The sequence below is a fragment of the Mus caroli genome, unplaced genomic scaffold (genome assembly GCF_978045245.1).
Source record: "Mus caroli unplaced genomic scaffold, Mus_caroli_1 scaffold_17, whole genome shotgun sequence".
Classification (NCBI taxonomy): domain Eukaryota; kingdom Metazoa; phylum Chordata; class Mammalia; order Rodentia; family Muridae; genus Mus; species Mus caroli.
In genome coordinates this window covers 45,043,430-45,055,630 of record NW_028227272.1, presented here as the reverse complement: position 1 = coordinate 45,055,630, position 12,201 = coordinate 45,043,430, and the positions used below count along the sequence as shown (strand labels likewise).

The 12,201-nt window shown below is 38.3% G+C and overlaps 1 pseudogene; it reads right to left on the bottom strand.

Annotated features, from left to right (window-relative positions):
* Nucleotides 1-2,400: 2,400 nt before the first annotated feature.
* LOC110311794 (eukaryotic initiation factor 4A-I pseudogene) lies at nt 2,401-3,613 on the bottom strand (annotated as a pseudogene).
* Nucleotides 3,614-12,201: the final 8,588 nt, after the last annotated feature.

Genomic DNA, 12,201 nt, shown 5'->3' with positions numbered 1-12,201 from the left:
GTGGGGATCTCTAGATTTGAAAACTTGATCCTCAACATTTTCCAACAATTCTCCCTTTAAGAGACTCATTAGCAGTCTGTGAACATGAGCTATACTGTTTGTTTAGCTTCCCCTGTATTGTCTTGCTGGTCAATCTCATGCCCTTCATTGTCCCTTGTATCACACTTGCGGTTATATGTATTGTGGGGTCTTCATATAAAGTTGTCATTCTTAAAACCGCTTAGCATCGCCCTAACTGTAAAATGATCTTGAAGGATCTAATTTATTGGACTTTTGAGATCCTGGCTTATTTCCATTTTATACGTGAAAAAAAATTGATAAACCATTTACTTGAGAGTTTCATACATGAGTACATTATATTTACATTTCCACCCTTGCCTCTTTCCTCCTTTCCTATTATTACATTAATTAATTAATTAGTTAGTTAGTTAAGTAATGTAGTGGGGTATATGTGTGGAGGTGATGGTATTGTCACTTTTGTTCTTGCACTAGAAGGGGCCTTGAGATCAAATGAATATCTGCAGGCATGGTGGCATATTCCTTTACACACCAAGCCATCTTGCCAGCCTCTCTTTTCACAAAAATTCTCTTCCTTAAAACTTATAAACAGGTCATATTTAGGAATATATATCTATATAAATATATGCATGCCATAGCAATTAGTGGAAAAAAAGAGGCCACGAATTTGAAGGAAAGCATATAGGTATATAGGAGACTTGGGAAGGAAGAAAGGAAAGGAAAAATATTGCAATTATTTAAGAAATAAGAAAAAAATCAGATAGAGAAATAGAATAAAAGCTAAAAATTAATATTCAGATTTACATAAGATGAACTTGCTTCTGTAAAATATGAATAAGAACTTAAAAATCCTATGTATAATTTACTTGTTTATCCAGACATACATAAATAATATATGAATGGTTTGCTAATTTGGTATCGCTCCTGAACTCAACTCTGACATTTTAAAAGATTTAGTTCAAGATATTCATGTGCATCTTAGCCATTAGTGTCCATATTAGCAACAGGAGGTTTCCCAGGGAGTATCCACTGAGTGTGAGTCTGAATTATGACTCCAGTTCTCACCACAGCAACTTGTCTTTTTCAGCCCATAGATTTGCAAGCCTTCACTACACATTATCAGGACCAACAAGACAGGGTCTCCTAATTTGCATTCACATAAAAACTGCAGACAAATTGGTAAGCATTGCAGAGCTGAAACAGCCATTAATAATATGTGGAGCCAGCATAATCGGGCTCGCTGACTGAATGTAAGCATGCTAAGATCACACAGCTCAGTACAACTTGCTGCTCCCATAATAAATATATATCCTCTACTTTCCTAATGCTTAAGGTATAATCTCTGTCTAGATGCTCTCGATTACCTTTTGAGAACTTTCGTAAGAGATCCAAATCATAGTATGACTTATTTAGAAAGACATGTGGATATAGTGAGTGTATTAGTAAGTGTGTGTGTGTGTGTGTGTGTGTGTGTGTGTGTGTGTATTTCTCTATGCATGGGCACACGTGCTGGGATTGAACTCAGAACTTTGCACTTCTGAGTTACACCTTTTTTGGTTAGATTGATTGGGTAATTTGATGGAAGATTATTTTGTTGTTATTGTGTTGGATAATTATATAACAAGGTAATATAGAAATATCTACCTTTCCTCAGTTGCTACATTGATTGTTATATGAACTCTATTGGATGTAGGGATACTCACTTTAGCCATTCAGCTGGTAGGACTTGGCATTGACTTCTTTATCAATGTCCTATCTAGATTTTCTGAGATAAGTTATTTATTTTTCCTCAAAAAGTAACATTTATCCAGAGAGAGAGAGAGAGAGAGAGAGAGAGAGAGGGAGAGAGAGAGAAAGGAGAGAGGAGAGAGAGGGGAGGGAGAGAGAGGGAGAGGGAGAGGGAGAAAGAGAGAGAGAGATAGAGAGAGAAAGGAGAGAGGAGAGAGAGAGAGAGAGAGGGGAGAGAGAGAGAGAGAGAGAGAGAGAGAGAGAAAGGAGAGAGGAGAGAGAGAGGAGGGAGAGAGAGGGAGAGGGAGAGGGAGAAAGAGAGAGAGAGAGAGAAAGGAGAGAGGAGAGAGAGATAGGGGAGAGAGAGAGAGAGAGAGAGAGAGAGAGAGAGAGAGAGAGAGAGAGAGAGAGAGAAAGGAGAGAGGAGAGAGAGAAAGGGGAGAGAGAGAGAGAGAGAGAGAGAGAGAGAGAGAGAGAGAGAGAGAGAGAGAGAGAGAGAGAGCCCAAGCTGTCCATCCTTGGCTCCATTCTCTCCCTTCTCCAGCTATTCCTCAGCCTCAGCAGGACTGAACCCTGGATTCTCTCCCTTCTCCAGCTATTCCTCAGCCTCAGCAGGACTGAACCCTGGCTAGGGCCTGGTAGCAAAATAGCCCCTTAAACAAGTTCAGCACCAGTGAGGGGCATCCCTTCAATGGAGGTATTGTAGAAAGTCTCAATGTCTTGAAGAGTCCTCTTGTTTTCTGTTACCATGTTAATAGCCATACCCTTATGGTCAAACCAACCATCTCAACTGATTCTGTGGATGTAGATTTCTCAGTTGGTGAGAAGGTCATAATTGATGATTAAGGAGATCTGCTGCACATCAGTGCCTCTGGCCTACAGGTCAATGGTAATTAATACTCTTCTAGAAGCATTCCAGAACTCCCTGCTGATCACATCTCATTCCTTTTTATCCACATCTCCATGCATGACAAAACTCTGAAATCCCAGGCATTCGTCTTCTCAGTGAGCCAGTCCACCTTCCTTCTGGCACGAAGAAAGCTTACTGCCTGGGTGACAGTCAGTGTTTCATATGAGTCACACAATGTGTTAAGTTTCCTCTCCTCTCGTTCTACATTCATGTAGAATTGGTGTTTACCCTCCAGAGTCAACTCATCCTTCTTGACCAAGAATATGAGTTTCTCTCCTGAACTTCTTGGTCTCTCAAGGACATCAGAAGACATTGTATCAGACAGGCAACAAAATTACCTGTGTGTTATTGTTGAGCTTTTAGAATATATTGTGGATCTGGTCCTTGAACCCATGGCTTAAGGTTTTGTCTGCTTCATCTAGTACGAACACCTTGATTATTTGGGGAATAGGTATCTCCAGTAAAGTATATCAAACATCCAGCCAGGGGTGTCCATGATGATACAGGGAGCATTTGCAGCTTATGCACCTCAACATGCATGTTGGTGCCCCTAATGCAGGCATGACAACATGCATCCATGTAATCTCCTAATGCCATAACCACTTTTTGTATCAACTGAACCAATTCAGGAATGAGTGCGAGAATCAAAGCCTGAGTGGCCTTTAGATCTAATCCAATCTGCTTCAAAATAGATATGGCAAATGTAGCTGTTTTCTCAGTCCCAGACTGGACTTGAGCAATCATATTATAACCCTTGATGGAAGGAAGAATAGCTCGCTACTGGATGGCAGAGGGCTTCTCCAAACCACGGGCATAAATACCACGGAGAAGAGATTGTGAGAGATTCAAGTCATTGAAGTTATCTATAATTTCATTCCAGTTACTCTTAGTGATGTCTTCTGGCTCCATCCCATCATGGCCTTTGTCTCTGGATTGAGAAGCCTGATCCTTAGACATGATCCTTAGAATCCTGAGATAAGTGATTTCTATAATACTTATGATGTTATAGTGTTGTTGAAAATTCATACTAGGTTACAAATCCCCACTCACATAACATTAGGCTATTGATGGTTTATTATTCTATTGCTGTATATTCTTAACACATAATCACTTACAATAATGCCTTTTAAGATTTATATATATATGTGTGTGTATTTTTAAAACCAGATTTTATTTTAAAAGCAAATTTAGAATTATAGAAATATCAAGAGTGTAGTACTGAGTTCTCGTGACCTCCTTACCCAGTTTCTTCTCTCTTGTGATGATGAAGTAATTGTAATTAGTGAACCAGTACTGATGAATTATTATTAATTAAATTCTGCAATGTATTCCAGCTTGCCTTAGTTTCACCCATTGCTGTTTTTCTACTCCATGATCCTGCTGAGAATGTGAGATTGCATTCAGCTGTCATGCCACCTGAGGCTCTTTTTAGCTAGGCCATCACATTAGACTTTGTTTTTGATGTCCTTGAGAGTTTTAAGGAAGACCAGTCATAACCTTTTTAATATTAAATAAAATTATTTAATTGCAATGAACAGGCAAGTAGAAACATCACATAACTAGATAACAGTGATCATTCAAATGAACAGTTGGTTCCAAACTTTACATATTTCAGTGAACTTCTATATCATTATAATGGCCATTCTGGAGCCATGGATCCTCACTTCTTAGGATTTTATATTCTCTGTCTTGAAATAGATTCTTCTCTTATATCATACATTCAGACCAAAGTTTCCCTTCTCTCCACTTCCTGCTCACCTCCTATCAACCCCAGATCCACTCTCTCTCCATTTCTTCTCAGGAAAGAGCAGGCCTCCAAGTGACAACAACCAAACATGACAAAACAAGATCCTATAAAACAAGACAAAATCCTTCCTATCAGGACTTGACAAGGGAATTGTACTGGCTAGTTTTGTTTGTCAACTTGACACAAGCTGATGTTATCACAGAGAAAGGAGACTCCCTTGAGGAAATGCTTCCATGAGATCCAGCTGTAAGGCATTTTCTCAATTAGTGATCAAGGGTGGGAGGGCATTGTGGGTTGTGCCATATCTGGGCTGGTAGTCCTGGGTTCTATAGGAAAGCAAGCTGAGCAAGCCAGGAGAACCAATCCAGTAAGTAGCACCCCTCCATGGCCTCTGCATCAGTTTCTGCCTCCAGGTTTCTGCCCTGTGTGAGTTCCAGTGCTGACTTCCTTTGGTGATGAACAGCAACGTGGAAGTGTAAGCTGAATAAATTATTTTCTCCCCAACTTGTTTCTTGGTCATGAAATTTTGTGCAGAAATAGAAACACTGACTACGACAGGAATCCAATAGGAGGAAAAGAGTCCAAAGAGCAATCAAAAGAAAAGAAAACCTGCTTCCAATGTCAAGATTCCCACCAAAACACCAACCTAACAACCATAACATCTATGCAAAGGACCTTGTGCAGACCCATGCAGACTTCATGCTTGCTCCTTCAGTCTCTGTAAATGCATGTGAGTACAATTGATTCAGTGGGCCATGGCAATTTTCCTAGTGTCCTTCATCCCCTCTGACTCCTTAAATCTCTCTGCCCCCTCTTCTGTGAGGTATTCCTAAAGATCAGAGGGGAGAAAGCCAATGGAGACCTCCAATTTAGACTCTCTTTCCCCATAATAGCTGGCTGTGGGTCTTTGGACCTACTCCCATCTGCTGTTGGATGAAGCCTCTCTGTAGACATCTGGAGAAAGCACTGATCTTTGAGTATAGCAAAGTGTCAGTAGGAATCATTCAACTGTTTTCCTCCTCCTCCTCCTCTTCCTCCTCTTTCTGCTAGTAATATTTGGTTCTATCCTAGATCTCTAGGCTGGGCTATCCAGTCTCTGGTTTCTGGCCATCCAGGAAGTGTAGATCATGGCCTCCCTATCTTGGCATGGGACTCAAATTAAATCTGACATTGATTGGCCTCTCCTACAAGTTCACCACATCCATGTGCCAGCACATCTTGCAAGCAGGAGAGATAGTAGGCGGGGAGGGTTTTGTGGCTGGGTTGGTGTCCAGAAGTTTCTTTCTATAGCCTGCAGAGTATCTCTCCACACCAAAGAGACCAGAATGTAAGAGGTGAAGGTCCTGTGCAGACACCAGTTTAATCTCACTGTGTTCAATGAGCTTCGTGGATGTATCCTCTGCAATGTGGTCATTTGCCAGTTTTTGGAGAATAGTCTCTGTCAGCCTGGGTTATTTAAGGATTTGTACTGGAACCCCTCAATCAACAACTCAATCAAATGCAACCCACTGAAAGCCTTGTCTATCTACAAAAGTTGGCCAGTTTGGACTCCAAATTCTCCATTACTAGGAATTGTCACTGTACTCACCCTCATGGATTCCAGGTTTTCATAGTTTCTACTGCAGTAGGTTTCTATAGCACCCTCAAGTTCCCCTCAATTCCACCTGTCCTTCACTGCACTCTTTTCCTCCATCCCTACCCCCTCATACCTGATCCTTCTCACTACTCTCCCCACATACCCCCGGTCCACTCACAAAATCTGTTATTTTCCCTTCTCAAGGAGATCCAGGTATTCCTCCTAGAGACCTTCTCTTTAGCTAGCTTCTCTGGGCCTGTGGATCGTAGCTTGATTATTATTCAGGCAACAGCTACTATCCACGTATATGTGAAAGCATACCATATTCCTGGGTCTAGGGTACTTCACTAAGGCTATTTTCTTTTTTTTTTTCTAGTTCCATCAATTTGCTTGTGAATTTCACAATCTCATTTATTTTTTAACAGCAGAGTAATTAATACTCAATCATGTAAAATGTACCATATTTCCTTTATCTATTTTTTGATTGAGGGACATCTAGGTTGTTACCAGTTTCTTGACACTATAAATAAAGCTGCAATAAACATAGTTGAGCAAGTGACCCTGTGGTAGGATGGAATGTCCATTGAGTATATGCCCAAGAGTGGTTTGGCTGGGTTTTGCGATATATCAATTTCTAATTTTCAGAGGAACCACCATACCAATTTCCAAGGTTGCACTCTAATCAGAAACAGAAGAGAGTTCCCTTAGTCCACATCCTCACCATCAGAAGCTGCCATTTATGTTTTTTGATTTTAGCTATTCTGACAGGTGTAAGATGGAATCTCAAAGAAGTTTTGATTTCTATTTCATTGATGACCACGGATGTTGAGCATTTCTTTAACTATGTCTCAGCCATTTGATATTCCTGTATTGAAATATCTCTGTTTAGATCTATATTCCATTTTAAAATGGGATTATTTGGCTTTTTGATATCTAGTTTCTTGAGTTCTTTATATATTTGGCTATTAGACATTTATCAGATAGGGAGTTGGTAAAATCTTTTTGTCTATTGTTTAGGCTGCCTCTTTGTCTTATTGATAGCATCCTTTGCTTTCCAGAAGCTTTTCGGTTTTATGAGTTCCTATCTATTAATTGTTGATCTTAGTGTCTGTGCTAATGGTGTCTGTTCAGAAAGTCTTCTCCTATGCTAATGAATTCCAGCCTACTCTCCACTTTTTCTATCAGCTTCAGTATCTGGTTTTATGTTGAGGTTTTTTGACCCATTTATAGTTGAGTTTTGTGCAGGGTGATAGGTAGGGATGTAATTACCTTCTTCCACATGAGTCCATGCAGTTTAACTAGCATTATTTGTTGAAGGTGCTGTCTTTTTCCTGTGCATATTTCTGGCTTCTTTGTCAAAAACAAAGTGTCCATAAGTGTATGGGCTCATGTCTTGGATTTCCATTTAATTCCTTTGAAAAACCTGTCTGGTTTTATGGTTATTTTTATGGTTATTATATAGTTTTAATTACTATATAACTTTGTAGTATAACTTGAGATCAACAATGATGAGAGTTCCTGTAATTCTTTTATTGTTCAGGTTCTGTATGTGTGTGTGTCTGAGCGTGTGTGTGCTCCTATATGAAGCCGGAAATTGTATTTTCAAGATTCATGAAGAATTGTGTTTGAATTCTAATGGGGATTGCATCAAATCTATATCTTTCTTTTGATACAATGGGCATTTTTACTATATTAGTCCATCTTTCCATCTTCTGATAGTTTTTAAAATTTATTTCTTCAGTGACTTGAAGTCTTTAGTGTACATGTCTTTCAATTGTTTGGTTAAAGTTACCTCAAGATATTTTATTTTTACTTGAGGCTATTATGAAAGGTGTTGATTCCCTGATTTTTTTCCTCAGTCTGTCATTTGTACATAGGAAGGGTATTGATTTATGCACGTTTATTTTATATCCAACTACTTTGCTGAAAGTATTTTTCAGCTACATAGGAGTTTATTGGAAGGTTTTATCAGGTCACTTATGCAAACTATCATATCATCTCTAAATGATGATATTTTGTCTTCTTTCTTTTTAATTTGCATTTCCTTAATTTCCTTCATTTGTCCTATTGCTTCAGTAGAACGTCAAGTACTATATAGAATAAGTATTGTCTTAGTTATGGTTTTATTGCTGTGAAGAGACACAATGACCAAGGCAACTTGCATAAAGGTAACATTTAAATGGGGCTGGCTTACAGGTTCAGAGGTTCAGTCCCTTATTATCCGGAGAGAACCATGATAGTGTCCAGGCAGGCACAGTATCGAAAAAGGAGCTGAGAGTTCTACATCTTGGTCTGAAGGGAACCAGGAGAAGAATATTTTCTAGGCAGCTAGGAGGAGGGTCTTAAAGCCCACCCCATACAATGATATACTTCCTACAATAAGGCCACACCTCCTAATAGTGCCACTTCTTGTGCCAAGCATACTTAAATACATGAGTCTAGTGGGAGGGCAAACCTAGTTAAACCACTACAAATACGAAGAGAGTAGACAACCTTGTCTTGTTCCTGATTTTAGTGGAATTGCTTTGAGTTTCTCTTCATTCAAGTTGACGTTGGCTATAGGCTTGCTGTAAACTGCCTTTATTGTGTTGAGGTATGTACCTGTATCCCTGTTCTCTCCAGAACTTTTATCATGAAAGGGTGTTTTATCATGAAAGGGTATCATAAAAGGCTTTTTTTTTTTTTGTATACAATGAGATGATCATATGTGTATGTGTGTGTGGTTTTTTTCCTTAGTATACTTACATGGCGGATTACATTTACTGATATGCATATGTTGAACTACACCTGCATCTCTGGGACAAAGCCTACTTAGTCATCCTGTATGATTATTTTGATGTGTTCTTGGATTCCGTTTGCAAGAATTTTGTTGAATATTTTTGCAACTATGTTCATGAAAGACTTATAATATCTAATACTCTTTTATTGTGTTGAGTCTTTATATATAGTTTGGGTCATTACCAATTTCGTTTTTTAAATGTACTTACCTACCACAAAGGGGAAAAAAAAACTATGACAGCGTTTAAAATAAGGTAAAATAGCTTTACATCCTCTTTCATGAGTCATGTCTATTTTAGGCCAACATTCTATTCTTCCTCATCATCTAATATTTCTCTTTCTTTTTCTCTTCCGTGGGTTTTCAGAAGGCCAGAACTCGGGAGCATGGCAATATTCCTCTTTCTAAGTTTCCTTTCTCAAGGTTATACTCCCCTGATTACACCTGTTAACATGCACACACGGCAGGGTGGAATCATGGAATCAGAGATACCATGAGTCTTTTTACATTTGACTTTAGTTATTCCTTAATATTATGCTTTCCCACATTTTCCTTATTCATTCTCTTGTTGATGGATATCAAGGCTGATGCCATTTCCTTGCTACAGTAAACAGAACAGCAATAAACATGGCTATGTAAATATTTCATGGTAGGACATAGTGTTCTCTGAGTATGCATGCATGCAGGAGTGGGTATGGATGGTTCACATGGTCATTCTGTTTTTGATCTTTTGAGGACCCACAACTAATTTCCATATAGCTGGATCAATTTGCGCTCACATCAGTGGTGAATCAGAGTTCCTCCTTCCCCATGTTCTCTCCACCATTTGTTGTGGTAATATCTCTTCTGACTGCAGTAAGGTGCCTCGCTGCCTCAAGGTAGTTTTCATTTGCATTTTTCTGATGACTGAGGAGTGTTGATATTGAACACTTTAAATAAATTTTTGTTGCTATTGTTGTTATTATTTTTATTGTTATTATTGATATTATTATTTTACTTTGAAGTTCTTCACATTAAACACACATGCCAATTAAGGAAACAAAAGTTCTTCAACTCAATGATCACTGGGTCAGGTAAGAAATAAGAACTTAAAAACTTTCTAGAACTCAATGAAAATGAATGCACAACATAACCAAACTTATGTAATACAATGAAAGCAGTGATAAATTCATAGCACTAAGTACCTTCATACAAAAGCTCTAGGGAAAAAAAAAAGAAAGAAACAAACAAACACACCCAAGAGGAGTAGATGGTAGAAAGTAATCAAACAAAGGGCTGAAATCAATAAATTAGAAACAAAGAAAAATACTAAGAATCAATGAAACCAACAGCTGGTTCTTTGAGAAAATCAACAAAATAGTCAAACCTTTAGCCAAACTAACTAAAAGGCAGAGACAGTATCCAAATTAACAAAATCAGTAATGAAAAGGGAGATATAACAGACACTGAGGAAATTTAAAGAATCATTAGGTCTTACTTTGAAAGCATGTATTCCACAAAATTGGAAAATCTAAACAAAATGGAGAATTTTCTAGATAGATACCATTTATCAAAGTTAAGTTAAGATCAAGTAAACTATTTAAATAGTCCTATAACCCTTAAGGAAATAGAAGCAGTCATCAAAACTCTTTTAACCAAAGAAGCCAGATGATTTTAACACAATTTCTACCAGACTTTAAAGAAGAGCTAATACCAATTCTCCTCAAACTATTCCACAAAATAGAAACAGAAGGAACATTGCCAAACTTATTTTATGAGGCCCTGATATATTTTTTATGGGATATTTTATTGATTTACATTTCAAATGTTATCCCCTGTCTCAGTTTCCCCTCTGGCAACCCCCCATTCCATCCTCCCTTCCCCTGCTCCCCCACGACTCTCACCTCCCCACCTTGGCATTCCCCTATATTGGGGCATTGAACCTTCACAGGACTAAGGGAAGCCCTGATATCTAAACCACACAAAGACTCAACAAACAAGTAGAATTCAGACTAGTTTCCCTTATGAACATTGATGCAAAAATAGTCTATAAAAAGCTCACAAACAAAATCGAAGAACACATAAAAAACATGATCTGCCATGATCAAGCAGGCTTCATCCCAGGGATGCAGGGGTGATTCAATATATGAAAACCCATCAATGTAATCTCCCATATGAACAGACTGAAAAAAAAAAGCCACATGATCATCTCATTAGATGCTGAAAAAGCCTTTGACAAAAATCTAACACATCTTTATGTTAAAAGTCTTGGAGAGCTCCAGAAATATAAAGTGCATATCTAATCATAATAAAAGCAATATATAACAAGCCAATAGCCAATGCCAACTTAAATGGAGATAAACTTAAAGCAATTCCACTAAAATCAGGGACAAGACAAGGCTGCCCACTCTTTCTGTATGTATTCAACAGAGTACTTGAAGTTTTACTAAGAGCAGTAAGACAAGTAATTGAGATCAAGGGAATACAAATTGGAAAGGAAGAAGTCAAAGTATCACTAATTGCAGATGGTTATGATAGTGTACATAAGTGACCCCAAAAATTCTACTACAGAACTCCTACAGCTGGTAAGCACCTTCAGCAAATGTCTGGATACAAAATTAACTAAAAAAATCAGTAGCCCTCTTTTCCACAACAAGTGGACTGAGAAAGAAATTCGAGAAACAACACCATTTACAATAGCCACAAATAATATAAAATATCTTGGCATAACTCTAACCGAGCAAATGAAAGACTTGTATGACAAGAACTTCAAGTTTCTGAAGAAAGAAACTGAAGAAGGTATCAGAAGATGGAAGGATCTCTCGGCTCATGAATCAGTAGGATTAACATGGTGAAAATGGCTATTTAACAATAGCAATCTACAGATTCAATGCAATTCCCATTAAAAGTCCAACACAACTCTTTATAGGTCCTGAAAGACCAATTTTCAACATCATACGGGAAAACAAAAACAAAAACAAAAAACCCTCAGGATAGCTAAAACAATCCTCAACTACTGGAGGTATCAGCATTCCTTTTTTTTTTTTTTTAAAGATTTATTTATTTATTATATGTAAGTACACTGTAGCTGTCTTCAGACACTCCAGAAGAGGGCGTCAGATCTCGTTACGGATGGTTGTGAGCCACCATGTGGTTGCTGGGATTTGAACTCTGGACCTTCGGAAGAGCAGTTGGGTGCTCTTACCCACTGAGCCATCTCACCAGCCCCCAGTATCAGCATTCCTGATTGATTTCAAGCTACACTAATACAGAGCAACTAAAAATTACATGGTATTGGGATAAAAGCTGACAGATTGAGCAGTGGAATAGATAGAACCAAAGACACAAAAATAATCCCACGCACTTATGGATACTTGACTTTTGACAAAGAAGCCCAATCCATAAAATGAAAGAAAGAAAACATCAACAAATGTCACTGGTCTAACTGAATGTCTGCATGTAGAAGA